This window comes from Bombina bombina, chromosome 5 (genome assembly GCF_027579735.1).
Source record: "Bombina bombina isolate aBomBom1 chromosome 5, aBomBom1.pri, whole genome shotgun sequence".
NCBI lineage: Eukaryota > Metazoa > Chordata > Amphibia > Anura > Bombinatoridae > Bombina > Bombina bombina.
In genome coordinates this window covers 493,683,589-493,700,680 of record NC_069503.1, presented here as the reverse complement: position 1 = coordinate 493,700,680, position 17,092 = coordinate 493,683,589, and positions in this window count along the sequence as shown.

Below are 17,092 nucleotides of genomic sequence, written 5' to 3'. Positions count from 1 at the left end.
GAATCTTTACGAAGGTTCTAGGGGCTCTTTTGGTTGTGGCCAGATCTCTAGGGATTGTGGTGGCTCCTTACCTGGACGATATCTTGGTCCAGGCACCATCTTTTCAGTTGGCAAGATCCCATACAGATTCCCTGTTAGCTATTCTCTGTTCTCACAGTTGGAAGGTGAATCTAGGGAAAAGATTCAATGGTGCAAATTACCAGGGTATGTTTCTGGGGACAATCATAGACTCAGTATCTATAAAGATTTTTTTTGACAGAGGTCAGAAAATTCAAGCTTCTGGAGGCCTGTCATTCTCTTCAGTCCTCTGTTCTTCCATCGGTGGCTGTATGCATGGAAGCAGTTGGTCTCATGGTGGTATCCATGGACATTATTTCATTTGCTCGCTTCCACCCGAGACCTCTAGAGTTATGTATGCTCAATCAATGGAACGGAGACCACTCAGATCTCTCTCAGAGGATAGGTTTAGACTCTCAGACAAGGATGTCTCTGTTTTTGGTTGATCTCCCAGGACCATATGTCTCAGGGCACTTGTTTCCTGAGACCTTCTTGGGAGATTGTGACCACAGATGCCAGCCTGTTAGGCTGGGGAGCAGTTTGGGGGACTTTGGACTCTGGAGGAGTCTGCCCTCCCTATAAATATCCTAGAATTGAGAGCAATTCTCAATGCTCTATCAGCTTGGTCTCAGCTAAGTTTAGTCCGGTTTATCAGATTTCAATCGGACAACATCACTTTGGTGGTGTATATCAACCACCAAGGAGGAACTCTGAGCTTGTTAGCTATGAAGGAGGTGACTCAAATTCTTCAGCTGTCAGAGTCTCACAATTGTCATCTCTCTGCCATTCATATCCCAGGGGTGGACAACTGTGAAGCGGATTATCTGAGCAGGCAGACGTTTCATCCAGGGTAATGGGTTCTCCATCTGGAAGTTTTCTCGTTGCTATCCCTCAAGTGGGGATTTCCAGAACTGGATCTGATGGCATCTCTTCTAAATGCCAAGCTTCCAAGATACGCAGCAAGATCAAGAGATCCTCAAGCAGCTCTGGTAGACACCCTGACAGTGCCATGGAATTTCGGTCTAATTTATCTGTTTCCTCCAGTTGCCCTCCTTCCTCGGTTGATAGCTCGTATAAAACAGGAGCAGACTTTGGTAATTCTAATAGATCCAGTGTGGCCTCGCAGAACTTGGTTTGCAGACCTAGTGAGGATGTCGTCATTTCCCCAATGGAAATTTCCTCTGAGGAAGGATTTTCTACTTCAGGGTCCCTTCCTCCATCCGAACTTAGTCTTGCTAAAGCTGACTGCTTAGAGATTGAACGCTTAGTCTTGTCCAGCCGAGGTTTTTCTGTGAAAGTTATTGAGACTATGATTCAGGCTTGTAAGCCTGTTATTCGCAAGATTTATTATAAGGTATTTTGTAAATACCTTAATTGTTTCGAATTTAGGGGTTTTTCTTGGAGTCAGGTGAGAATTCCCTGTATTCTGTCCTTTCTTCAGGAGGGCCTGGAGAAGGGTTTATCAGTCAGTACCCTAAGGGTCAATTCTTTTGCAGAAGCATCTGGCAATTTTGCCAGATGTTCAATCTTTTGTCCAGGCTTTGGTTAGAATCAAGCCTGTGTTTTGGTCAATTGCTCCTCCTTGGAGTCTTAATCTGGTTCTTAAAGTTCTGTAGCGGGCTCCATTTGAGCCTATGCATTCTGTTGATATCAAGTTATGGTCCTGGAAGGTTTTGTTTCTGCTGGCAATTTCCTCTGCCCGTAGAGTTTTGGAGCTTTCAGCTCTACAGTGTGATTCTCCTTATCTTATTCTTCATGTGGATAAGGCTGTTCTCCGTACTGAATTAGGATTTCTACCTAAGGTGGTCTTGGAATGCAATATTAACCAAGAAATTGTTGTTTATAGTCCTAATCCTTCCTCTAAGAAGGAGTGATTATTGCACAATCTGGTAAACGGAGAGGTAAGTAGGCCACTTCTTCTACTCTCTCCTTCTGGTTGAGAAGTGTTATTCGATTGACTTATGAGACAGCCGGACAGCAGCCTCCAGAGAAAATTATGTCTCACTCCACTAGGGTTGTCACTTCCTCTTGGGCCTTTAAGAATGATGCTTCTATGGAACAGATTTGCAAAGCAGCCACATGGTCATCATTGCATACTTTTTCCAAATTTTCCAAATTTGATGTTTTGCCTCAGCTGAGGCTTCTTTTGGGAGGAAGGTTCTTTAAGCGGTGGTGCCTTCTGTTTAGGTCCGCCTGTCTTGTGTATCCCTCCCTTCTATTCTGTGGACTCTAGCTGGTATTGGTTCCCACTAGTAATTGAATGGATTTGTGGACTCTCCATGCCATTGGAAAGAAAACATAATTTATACTTACCTGATAAATTATTTTCTTTCCTGGCATGGAGAATACATGACCCGCCCTTATTTTTAAGACGTCTTTTTGTAATTTTTCTTAACCTCAGGCACCTCTATACCCTTTGTGTCTTCTCTTTCCATAATTCCTCGACTGAATGACTGAGGAATGTGGGTAGTTGGAGGATACTTGAAGCTTTGCTGGGGTGTTCTTTGCCTCCACCTAGTGGCCAGGAGTTGAATTCCCACTAGTAATTGAATGGATTTGTGGACTCTCCATGCCAAGAAAAAGAAGAATGTATCAGGTAAGTATAAATTATGTTTTTGCAGGGCATTGCCCCAAAGCTAACAGTTCTTTTACATTAAAAAAAGTACAATAACTCCCTAACATTACAACCCCCCACCCTCCAAAATAAAAAAAACATAACTTAAAAAACCCTAATCTACCCATTGCCCCAAAAAGGGCATTGGATGGGCATTGGCCTTAAAAGTGCATTCAGCTCTTTTTCTGCAAAAAATAAAAAAATATAAAAGCCCTAATCTTAAAAAAAACTCCCCCCCAAAAAACCTAAAAACTAACACTAAGCCCCAAACTGGTACTCACAAATGAGGAAGGGCGGCATCCATCTTTATCCCGGCGGCAATCCATCATCATCCATCGGCTGAGCATCTTCTACAATCTTCATCCAGGCCGAGTTCCATCTTGTAGCTTCATCCCATTGGCAGCAGCGATATCGGTGGACCTCTTCATCCATGTGACACGGAGCTCCTCTTCATGAAGATTAAATGCAAGGTACCCCTTTTATATAGGGGTACCCTTACATTCATATTGGCTGAATAAATTCAAATCAGCTAATAGGATAAAAGATGCTTTCATCTTATTGGCTGATTTAAATTTGAAGAATCAAATCAGTCAATAGGAATGCAAGGGTGCCCTATATAAAACAAGTACCTTGCATGTGTACCGCAGATGAGGAGGAACACCGCTGCAACCGCCAAAGGGATGAAGCTAGAAGATGGACCATGGCATGGATGAAGACTGTAGAAGATGCTCCGCTGATGGATGAAGATGGATCACCGCCAGGATGAAGATTGAGCGCCACCCTTCATCATTAGTGAGTACCAATTTGGGGCTTAGTATTAATTTTTAGGGTTTTTTTGGGATGTTTTATTTTAAGATTAGGGTTTTTTTTGGGCAGAAAAAGAGCTAAATGCCCTTTTAAGGGCAACACCCATTCAAATGCCCTTTTCAGGGCAATGGGTAGATTAGGGTTTTTAAGTTAGGTTTTTTTTTTATTTTGGGGGGTGGGTGGTTGTAATGTTAGAGGGTAATTGTTTTTTTTTTATTTAAAAGAGCTTTTAGATTTGGGGCTATGCCCTGCAAAAGGCCGTTTTAAGGGCTATTGGTAGTTTATTTTTAGATTATGTTCTTTTATTTTTGGGGTATTTTTTGTGGGGGCATTAGAATAGATTTTTTATTTTGGATAATTTTGTTTGTTATTTTTAAACAAGTAATGTAAGGTATTTTTTTAGTTTAAGCTTAGGTTTTATTTTGTTTTTACAGGTAAGTTTTTATCTATTTTAAGGTAGTTATGATATTTTAACTTTAAATTAGGTGTATTTTAATTTTGGTAAAGTTAGGGAGTGTTAGGTTTAAGGGTTAATAGTTTAATTTAGGTAAGTTGTGATGTGGGGGGTGGCGGTTTAAGGTTTAATAGTTTTATTTAGTAGTTATGATGTTAGGGTTGATAGTTTAGGGGGTAATAGGTTTATTTAGTAGTTGCAATGCAGGGGGATAGTGGTTTAGGGGTTAATAGGATTATTTTTGTGTTAGCGATGCGGGGAGATGGTGGTTTAGGGGTTAAAAGGTTTATTTAGTAGTTCTGATATGGGGGGATGGGGGTTTAGGGGTTACTAGGTTTATTTTGGTATTTGCGATGCGGGGGACGGCGGTTTAAGGGTTACTAGGTTTATTTAGTAGTTGCAATGTGGGGGGATGGTGGTTAAGGGGTTGCTAGATTTATTTAGTATTTGCTTTGTGGAGGGATGGCGGTTTAGGGGTTAATAGGTTTATATAGTAGTTGTGTTGTGGGGGGATGGCGGTTTAGTAGTTATTAGACTAGGGGCTTATGTTAGGATGTTAGATTTTTTGACATCTTTCTTTTTCTCCATAGACTTTAATGGGGAATGCAAAAATGTGATGGTGATTTCACAATTGCAGGTGTTAGATTTTTTGCCAAAAAAATTTCTCCATTGATTTCTATGGGGGTATACGTGCACGCACACGCCAAGTCGGAACTTGGTTTGTGTGCGGAATGCGGGTTACCGCAGCATAAAGCTCTTAAAAAGAAAGTTATTTTTAAACGTATAATGGAGAGGACATGCAAATTACGGAAAAGCCATATTGTGCGCGGGGGTTCCGCAACGGATTTGCCACTTGACTTGTAATCTAGGTCTATAATTGTTATGCATTTCTATACTTTGTTGCTCAGATGCACAAGAAATTACTAACTCAGGTTCTCTTGTTTCTGCTAAAGTTTTATAAAAAATTTTGGCTTTGTAAATTTGTTTTCTAAAAGGAACATATTATTTTATGATTCCCTATTCCCAATCTGTTCAATGTTAATTCAATATTTTTTATGTACTGTTTAACCTAAAGGTAAGCAAAGAAATACAATTTAGATGGTATAATTTGTATAGTAATGTTTCAACAATAGCTTAAAGGGACATGCTACTGCGATAAATAACCAGAATAAATAACCAAATAAAATGCCCTCAAAATAAAGTATATTTTAGTTTTTTATATAATAAAGTAGCATTTTTTAAGCTTAAAGTTAGTGGGTATGAGGTGTTAGAAAAAAAATGGCACTGAAAAGTGCCTTTAAATTGCAGTCTATGAAGACCTGTGTGTTCCCTGTAAATATATATGTTTATGGTTATGTGTTAATATGTGTATATACACATATAAACACATTAACAAATGTATATATCTAAATTTGCTGTCCATCGCTGCGGGACTTACCCCCTTCACTGTGCTAGTTTCTCATGCCGTCTCAAATTGGAGCCTATGGAAGCGCGCTCTTGTGTGCTCAAAGCTTCCATGCAATGTGAATGCGAGGTCGTGTTCGCATTGTGGCTATCTTGTATTACCAGCTCTAGAAAAGCAAAATGTTGTGTTCCACTTGTAATCTAGCCCCAATAAATATGGGGTACCTTGCATTCAATCTTCAGTGTGCGATGGACGATTGCATGAAGAGGAGCCTCCACGTCACCGAGGACCGCCATAGCCGAGAACCGCGGCTGTTGAGGATCCAGGCATTGGGAACATAGCTCTGCACCTCTGTTCCATGCCGCCTTCACTCCAGATGAAGATAGAAGATGATGGATCCGTCTGGAAGAAGACCTCCGTCGGACTTCAGGAACAGTGAGTACCTATTTGGGGCTTATGTTTAGGCTTTTTTTATTTTCACCACTCTGCCATTTTCAGAATCTACCTGGATGCAGCGTTGCATATATATATATATATATATATATATATATATATATATATATATATATATATATATATTGTGAAGAAAGAAAAATGTAGCCTGGGCGCTGTGATATGGAGGTGAACAATCTAAATGCTTCCAAAGAAGCACCTATTGTGCTTCCAGATTCCCTACAATCTAGATGCACAATATAGAAAAGAAGATGCAAATGAAAGAGTAGTTGTGGATAGTCGCATGAACTACAGTTATATACGAGTGTTAAAAATATATTTAAAAATATATTACTGCTAATAATATTAATGATAAGTCACTGTTGAAAAATAATAATGATAAATAGTACTCAAATAAAAACAGTTAATATAATCCCAGATAATATGCCAGCAATTTCAAGATAAACTATAGCTGCAAGCAGCAACAGAGGTGGCCAAGCGCATCGCCTTTGCAATGTCATACAAGCAGCTAAGTCCCACTATAAACCTATAAAGCTATTTTTTTAAAGTTCTAACATAAGCAGATGGAAAGAAAACAAATTTTCAAAATGTTTGCATTTTTTAAAATGGCTTCCACACCATCTGACAAATACTTTCAACATGAACAGATGTAACTCTAGGTCACAATATATGGTTATACAGCAAATTTCACAGCTTTAACATAAGCGGTTGCAAGGAAAAAACATTTTCAAGATTTTCGCGTAAACCAATATGGCTGCCATAGCTTGTCACCAATTCCTTCAACATGAACAACTGTGACTCTAGGTCACAATATAAGGTTACACAGCAAGGTTTACAGTTCTAACATAAGCATTTGCAGAGAAAATAGACTTTCAATATTTTTGCATAATCCAAGATGGCTGCCCGATCATAAGATATACAGCCTTCACATTACGCACAATAGTGCTCACCATAGATGTCAATAAACATGGCAAAAATAAAGCACTTATTTGTTTCAGAGAAGAAGATGTTTAAAGATTTTCGCACATTTCAAATGGCAGCTAGATCATGTGGCTAAATCACTTATCTTGAACGAACTTTATTCTAAGTCAGTACAGCAGTACACACAGCAAGTTCACAACTGTAACATAAGTGGTTCCGGAGAAGATTTTCAAGCGTTTGTTGAAATTTGTCACAAAAAGCAATATGGCTGCTAGATCAAATGACCTATGAAATTTTTGATGCATAAGATTATGCACAGCATAGATCTCTAGCACTGTGCCAAGTTTCATGAGTTTTTGAGTTAGGCTGTTGTTATTATAAGCATTTGAAAAAAACGGCGGAGAAATAATAATAAAAATAATAATAATAATAATAATAATAATAATAATAATAATAATAATAATAATCTGAGCAAAAACAATAGGTGTCCAGCACTATAGTGCTTGGCCACCTAAAATTTCAGTATAAATATATAAACACACATAAACATATATTAAAATGTCCAGTTCTAAAAAGCGAAATTCCCCAAAAAAAGGGAGAGCATATAGTAGCTCCTAAATTAAAATAGAAATATAAACCCACAATTGATAATGAAAATAATAATAAAAGTTCATAATAATTGAGAAGATAGGAGGCTCAATAATCCTAGTCTCATATGGGTATCTACTTACACTCTTCTTTCTCAATCATATGAGGTAAGGGCCGCACAGTGTAGGAAAGATCTTTGTATAGATACCAGGTGTCGCTTGTCTCCACGTCGTGTATTGGTAGTAGTATTCCAACGTTACTAGCAATCCCAGATTACATGTAATACAAATGGAGAGGGGAATAGTGCAACACAGTATTTATTGTACACAGAAATAGACATACACTTAACACCAAACGGATGTATGCTCACATTTAAAGCCCTCAATAATTATGAGGTAATAATACAGCACTTTCACAAAGTATATACAACTTCTCTCCAACTGGATGCAAATGAGGACAATAACAATGGCGTTATCTACCACAAAATTCTGACGCGTTTCAAATTTTTAAGATTTATTTATTTTTTATCTTGAAATTGCTGGCATATTATCTGGGATTATATTAACTGTTTTTATTTGAGTACTATTTATCATTATTATTTTTCAACAGTGACTTAACATTAATATTATTAGCAGTAATATATTTTTAAATATATTTTTAACACTCATATATAACTGTAGTTCATGCGCTGATCCACAACTACTCTTTCGTTTGCAAATATATATATATATATATATAAATATAATTTTTTTTAAATAATCATATAAATATATATATATATATATATATATATATATATATATATATATATATATATATATATATATATATATATATATATATATATATATATAAATTGAAATATATATTTAAAAATAAAACTAAAATTTTTGTGACAAATTTTGACAAACGCTTGCAAATCTTCTCCGGAACCGCTTATGTTACAGTTGTGAAACCTGCTGTGTGTACTGCTGTACTGACTTAGAATAAAGTTTGTTCAAGATAAGTGATTTAGCCACATGATCTAGCTGCCATTTGAAACGTGCGAAAATCTTTAAACATCTTCTTCTCTGAAACCAATAAGTGCTTTATTTTTGCCATGTTTATTGACATCTATGGTGAGCACTATTGGGCGTAATATGAAGGCTTTTGTATTTTATGATCGGGCAGCCATCTTGGATTATGCAAAAATATTGAAAGTCTATTTTCTCTGCAAATGCTTATGTTAGAACTGTTAACCTTGCTGTGTAACCTTATATTGTGACCTAGAGTCACAGTTGTTCATGTTGAAGGAATTGGTGACAAGCTATTGCATCCATATTGGTTTACGTGAAAATCTTGAAAATGTTTTTTTCCTTGCAACCGCTTATGTTAAAGCTGTGAAATTTGCTGTATAACCATATATTGTGACCTAGAGTTACATCTGTTCATGTTGAAAGTATTTGTCAAATGGTGTGGCAGCCAGTTTAAAAAACGCAAACATTTTGAAAATTTGTTTTCTTTCCATCTGCTTATGTTAGAACTTTAAAAAAAAAATAGCTTTATAGGTTTATAGGGGGACGTAGCTGCTTGTATGACATTGCAAAGGCGATGCGCTTGGCCACCTCTGTTGCTGCTTGCAGCTATAGTTTTTCTTGAAATTGCTGGCATATTATCTGGGATTATAATAACTGTTTTTATTTGAGTACTATTTATCATTATTATTTTTCAACAGTGACTTATCATTAATATTATTAGCAGTAATATATTTTTAAATACATTTTTAACACTCATATATAACTGTAGTTCGTGCGCTGATCCACAACTATCGATGTGCACCATGTTTAAGCCATGTAATAGAAGTCCCACTCTCCACTTTGCGCCATATTTGACGCAACACTTTTTGCACCAATTATGACGTAAATTCCTAAATAACCCACACACTAGTGAATTGTTCCACCACTTTTGATTGGAATATGCATAATCACATGATTTATGACATCAGCCAAACTGATTCAAATATACATTATAAACTATAACGAATCAAATTGCTCAATACTTCTGTCATTGATCACTCATCAGAACTTGTAAGTGCCATTTGTTACACTGTGTATTATACTTTGAAAGTATGTATATGTGAAATTAGTATTAAAGATAAACATTGATGCTGACATTAGGACACACAGTGTAATATTTTAGACAAGGATTTTAAAATTAGAATTAATGTTTGGTTCAATAGAATCTTAAGCAGATAGCTCAAAGGGATAGCCCACCTAACTTTAAACTGTCATGATTCAGATACAGCAGAAATTAAAATCACTTCTTTACTGTTATGCTATTTTCAGTGTATTTCTTCCTTCTCTTGAATTTATTTTTCAGTAAGAAATGTCATCTTATATGCCAGCCCATTTTATAACACCTGTTAAGGGGTGTTTTTTAAAAATAGATTGCAATCAGGAGGGGTTAGACAGGTACAGAGAGAAACCTGGCCCAACTCTTAAAGGGACAGGAAACCCCAAAACATTCTTTCATGATTTGGATAGAACATACAATTTTAAACAACTTTCCAATTTACTTCTATTATCAAATGTGCTTCATTGTCTTGTTATCCTTTGCTGAAGGAACATAATTGCACTACTGGCAGCTAGCTGAACACATCTATTTAGCCAATCACAAGAGACAAATGTGTGCAGGCACCAATTAGCAGCTAGCTTAAATTTTTATTTTCCTATCCCTTTAAAATATCCATAGAATTCAAATAAATACATATGATTCTCTGATTACATGTTATATTCACAATTATTCCTGCTCAGACTAATAATACATTTACAATATATACATATAGTGGTATAAATAAACACAGAGATATGACAGACAACATTTAGAACAAAAAAAGGAACTTCGGGACATGTAAATATGTTTGCAAAACACGTCTGACATAACACACAAGCACATATACACGTATATATAAATATATATATATATTTTTATATATATATATATATATATATATATATATATATATATATATATATATATATATATCAAGTCCCCAGGAACCCCACGCATGGCTACTGCATATTGATATTCCCAAAGCAGGCAAAACAAACAGGGATTTGTATCCAAACAAGACTTTAATAGACAAGCAAAAAGCCTTATCCAAACATTTTGGCTCTCACCGGAGCCTTTCTCAATGGAGGCCGTGGTTTGGGAATCTCAATACGCAGTAGCTGTGCGTGGGGTTCCTGGAAACTTGCTGTACATATAATTTAGCAGCGCACCAGGGTGGTTACTGGATGGTGTGTGCCATTTCTCCCTACGCCTGTTTATATATATATATATATATATATATATATATATATATATATATGTGTGTGTGTATATATATATATATACATACTAAAATATGTATGTCCAATATTAAAAAGAATTCTAATGATTTACTCTCCACTTTGCACCAAATATGTTGCTACTTGCTATATTCGCAATTAGTCCTGATCAGAAAAAGATTACATTTACACTATATACAATAATGTGCTAAAGAGAAATGTGCTTGTTCGTGGACAGTAATTAAATGGTATAAATAAAGTTGGAAAAAGCCTGAATAACCGCGACATCGATGACTGTCAGTTAACACCAGTCCGATGCTCTTCGTACCATACTTGACGTGTGTGTTTTTGAAGGCTTTTTTCATAAATAAGGAGATTGTATTCAGATTCGCAGCCGTGATGTTTGGCAAGCCTATTGACGTCCGTGAATGCAACATAGTTGATACTTTGATAAATATCTCCCTCTATGTCAACCCCATGATTATCTATGAATGGAGCCCATCGTTTTAAGGTAAAACAGTTTTGTGTGTGTGTGTGTGTTATTTCCTGTTTAATTTTTTGGTTTTGATTTTATTTTAGTTTCTTATTTATTCAAAAGAAATATATTATGCTTATTGTTGTATGAGAATTGGGGGTAGTGTTAATATAGTGGGTTGGCTGCAGTAGGAGTGTTATATGGTTACAGTTAATTGAGTAGGCTTTATCTGAGAGCACTGTTGGGATCAATAGTGATTGTGGTTGGTACTGTCAGAATGGATTTGGGAGTTAAGGGGTTAAAGGTAATGTGGTACATGAGATCTGTGCTAATGGGTGAGGTCAAATTAAAATGTTATTTTATTGGGGGAGACTGGGGAATTAGAGTATCATCCTAATGCTGGATAATAATATATATACCAAATCTAATACTTCAGATCATTTAAAAGTTTTAACAAGTACTTTTAGAAAATAACTATCACTACACATTGGCTGCCCTTAAAAATGTGGCTAGTTCCTGTGTTGGATCCCTCCCCCCTCTTTTTTTTTTCTTTCTCCCCAATATGTCAGAGCAAATGCTGCACAATAGAGCAATTTTTGTTGATCTTATTGTATGCCTTATACCTATATAGAAATAACATGGACAATTATTTGTCATTATTACTCTATGTAGCAAAAACAGATATATATTCTTCTTCCCTGTGAATCGTAACTTTTATTGAACTATCTTACTGTTATTGTTTTTGCACATGAAAATTGAAGAATTTATTTGATTTTTTTTTAAATGTGGCTAGTTTCAGTTGACAAAATAGGCAAGTAAAGTAGCATCCTCATAATGGCAGCCATACCAATGGTAGAATGCACTGGTGAATTTTATTGAATCAATGGGGCCTATTTATCAAATGTCTTGCGGACCTGATCCGACAGTCAGGTCTACAAGACATAGCTGAATGCGGAGAGCAATACGCTCTCCGTATTCAGCATTGCACCATCAGCTCACAAGAGCTGCTGGTGCAACGGCGCCCCCTGCAGACTCGCGGCCAATGGGCCGCCAGCAGGGGGTGTCAATCAACCCGATCATACTCGATCGGGTTTAATTCCGGCGATTCTTTGGATTCTTTGTGACCGCTGCTCTATAACTTGTGTTTCTGGAGAGGCTGAAGACTCATCAGGAACACGGGCCGTCAAGCTCCGTTCGGAGCTTGATAGATAGGCCCCAATCTGTCTTTCTGACTATCTATCTATCTATCTATCATCTATCTATCTTCTATCAGTCAATCAATCATCTATCAATCATATATCTATCAATCATCTATCTATCAATCTTCTATCTATCTATCTATCTATCTATCTATCTATCTATCTATCTATCTTATCTATCATCTATCTATCTATCTATCTATCTATCTATCTATCTATCTATCTATCTATCTATCTATCTACAAATCTAATGTTTCTCTTTCTTTTGCTATTAACAGTCTCTCTCTCTGTGTTTATATATATCAATATCATTATTTATTTCTATCTACCTTTAGCAATTCTTCACTTAAATATGTACCTTTTAAAGTCTACTTATTGTTTTTTTATGTAATTTTTAATCCCTCTGTTAAGAACACACTAAATTAATTAGTTCTTTGACGTGATACAACAGTCAAGAATGAAGCAGAAATAATATAGTTCATGACATTGATGATACAAACTACATACATGTAAATAATCTCCAATAACAAATCAGCAAAATATTTTTTTTATTAATAATATTATTATTATTATTATTATTAGTCTTTTTGTTATTACCATCACCATAGACATCATATAAACCTAGATTTTGTTCATCTGGTGCTTTCTGCACTCTTCAGTTCAAACCAGCTTCCTGCAACACTAATATTCCCCAGAAGTCTCTTCATTATTTATTAGAAAAAGCAATCTGCCTTGCTATAAGCTATTAGCAGCTGAAATTCAATACTGAAAGGTCACCAAGGAAAACGATGAAAGAAAAAGGTGTTAAGGTAAATAAAATACATCTTTTTAATTTTAACTGGATTCATTAAACCACAATTGAGAAGTGTCACAGGTCAGAAGGCTTCAAGCATTGAGGTCAGAGAGATAAAAAAGTGCCCTAGGGTTTAGTGATAGGGGATATGTTTAAGAGCAAACATTTACACTATTCAAATACAATGCCTCTGTTTTGCCACAAAGAGTATACTAGAAAGAAACTTAGTAGAATATAATTTGCTTTGATTAGTTAATTCTCCCTGCTGCGGGCCAATTATGTAAGTGCAAAAACATTTGGATTTTGTTTTCCTTAGTGGATGCATATTATTTTGAATTCCCACATCAACCCAATATATTAACTGACCCACAAGGTTTAGCAATTTAGTTATTTGGATATTTTGCTAGACTTTTATAGATTGCAGATAATTATTTTTTTAACATACTCTTATTTCATTTACTACTCTAACCATTTTTTTTTTTTAACTTTTCATTTCTTATATTGCATTACATTTTTTTTTATTCTAATCACATGCTCTTTTGCTGGACGATAAACACATGCTCAATATTTGTGCTCCGCTCGTAATACCAGCACCCTCAAATGTGAAATGTGTGCTGGTATTCCTAGTTGAGCGCAATGTGAATGCATCCTCACTATGGGCAGCAAAGTTTAAAAATATATGTATATAAATAATATATACACTTATATTTATGTGTTTTTATGTGTATATACACATATTATCACATATATATATATATATATATATATATATATATATATATATCTATACATATATATATATAAACATACAGGAGAAAATCGAAAGCACAAGTATTCAGGCAGATGTATAAAAGTAGAAAAATCATTTATTCCAACGTGAAGTTAAAAGCATAGAACATAGTTAAGGGTATACAGTGTACAGCCGTGCTCCACAGCAGACATGTTTCGTGCACACTGCACTTGTTCACTGCATAAGGGAGCAACGGCTATTTGCGGCCATTTATACACATAAGTTCTTAAAGATACAGTTCATATTAGATTTATATACCCTCCAAATTTCCATATAAATATATATAGGGGCCTAGTTATCAAGCCGTCAACCTCAAATACACTGGAATTCCGCAGCGTATTTGTGGTGAGGCTCATTCGCCTTAGTTATCAAAGGCTAGAGACCGGCAAAAGTAGAATTTTGTGACGTAAGCTTCGATCCGCCGGACTCAGTCCGACACAGATCGATTCTTACGTCACTACAGATGTTCCACACACAAGTGCGGCACAATCTGACTACTTTTGCTAGTTATCAAAAAACTAGCAGGTACGCTCTGCACTTTTCCGGCCCAGGGTACCTGGTTTTCAATCCGCCGCCCTGGAGGCGGCGGATCCCATAGGAATCAATGGGAGTCTGACCATAGGGAAAGTACAAGTTCGCTGCTGCCAGACATCCCATTGATTTCTATGGGAGATGTCTGCACCTAACAACCTAACATGTACCCCGAGTCTAAACACCCCTAAGCTGTCCCCCCCCCTACACCGCCGCACATAAAAAAATGTATTACCCCCTAAACCGCCGCTCCCGGAGCCCACCGCAAGCTACTCTATACATATTAACCCCTAAACCGCTGCTCCCTGACCCCCCCGCAACTATAATAAATGTATTAACCCCTAAACCGCCGCTCCCAGACCCAGCCGCCACCTACATGATACCTTTTAAAACCCTATCCTGCCCCCCCTATACCGCCGCCCTCTATAATAAAGTTATTAACCCCTATCCTGCTGATCCCGCACCTCGCAGCAACTAAATAAATAGTTTAACCCCTAAACCGCCGCTCCCGGACCCTGCCGCAACCTATATTAAATTTATTAACCCCTAATCTGCCCCCCTTACAATGTCGCCACCTATAATACATTTATTAACCCCTATCCTGCCGCCACTGTAATAAATTTATTAACCCCTAAACCTAAGTCTAACACTAACCCTAACACCCCCCCTAACTTAAATATTAATTAAATAAATCTAAATAATATTTCTATTATTAACTAAATTAATCCTATTTAAAACTAAATACTTACCTTTAAAATAAACCCTAATATAGCTACAATATAAATAATAATTATATTGTAGCTATCTTAGGATTTATTTTTATTTTACAGGTAACTTTCAATTTATTTTAACTAGGTACAATAGCTATTAAATAGTTATTAACTATTTAATAGCTACCTAGCTAAAATAAAGAGAAATTTACCTGTAAAATAAAAACTAACCTAAGTTACAATTACACCTAACACTACACTATACTTTAATAAATTATTCCTATTTAAAACTAAATACTTACCAGTAAAATAAACCCTAAGATAGCTACAATGTAATTAATAATTACATTGTAGCTATTTTAGGAATTATATTTATTTTACAGGTAACTTTGTATTTATTTTAGCTAGTTAGAATAGTTATTAAATAGTTATTAACTATTTAATAACTACCTAGCTAAAAGAAATACAAAATTACCTGTAAAATAAATCCTAACCTAAGTTACAATTAAACCTAACACTACACTATCATTAAATAAATTAAATAAATTAACTACAAATAACTACAATTAAATACAATTACATAAACTAACTAAAGTACAAAAAATAAAAAAAGCTAAGTTACAAAAAATAAAAAAAAAGTGAAACATTTTAAAAATATTACAACAATTTTAAGCTAATTACACCTAATCTAAGCCCCCTAATAAAATAACAAAGCCCCCCAAAATAAAAAAATGCCCTACCCTATTCTAAATTTAAAAAGTTCAAAGCTCTTTTACCTTACCAGCCCTTAAAAGGGCCTTTCGTGGGGCATGCCCCAAAGAATTCAGCTCTTTTGCCTGTAAAAGAAAAATACAACCCCCCAACATTAAAACCCACCACCCACATACCCCTAATCTAACCCAAATACCCCTTAAAATAACCTAACACTAATCCCGTGAAGATCATCCTACCTTGAGTCGTCTTCACTCAGCCGAGCAGCGATGGAACCGAAGAGGAGATCCGGAGCGGCAGAAGTTATCCTCCAAGGGGCGCTGAAGAAATCTTCCATCCGATGAAGTGATCCTCCAGTCGGCGCTGAAGAAGTCTTCCATCCGGGCGATGTCATCTTCCAAGCGGCGCTGAAGAAGTCTTCTATCCGGGCGATGTCATCTTCCAAGCGGGGTCTTCAATCTTCAATCTTCATCCCGCCGACGCGGAACATCCTTCTTTCCCAACGGACTACCAACGAATGAAGGCTCCTTTAAGGGATGTCATCCAAGATGGCGTCCCTTCAATTCCCATTGGCTGATAGGATTCTATCAGCCAATCGGAATTAAGGTAGGAAAAATCTGATTGGCTGATTGAATCAGCCAATCAGGTTCAAGTTCAATCCGATTGGCTGATCCAATCAGCCAATCAGATTGAGCTCGCATTCGAATTGAAGGGACGCCATCTTGGATGACGTCCCTTAAAGGAGCCTTCATTCGTCGGTAGTCCGTCGGGAAAGAAGGATGTTCCGTGTCGGCGGGATGAAGATTGAAGATTGAAGACCCCGCTTGGAAGATGACATCGCTCAGATAGAAGACTTCTTCAGCGCCGCTTGGAAGATGACATCGCCCGGATGGAAGACTTCTTCAGCGCCAACTGAAGGATCACTTCATCGGATGGAAGATTTCTTCAGTGCCCCTTGGAGGATAACTTCATTAACACATCTGTAAAGCATCCTGTCCTTTCCGGCGTGGTCGTGGGAGTCGGAGGATTACTTTCAGCTCTTCCCCTGTTTGATTCACATTGTGCTGTGACATCACCCTTAAACGCTGTGCAAAGCATACATTTATTTTGGAAATGCTGCATCCTTTCCGACTTGTTGTAATTTGGTAACATTTCGGGCACTTTATGCTTATACCGGGGGTCTAGTAGCGTGGACACCCAGTACAGGTCATTCTCCTTCAGCTTTTTTATACGAGGGTCCCTCAACAGGCATGACAGCATGAAAGACCCCATTTGC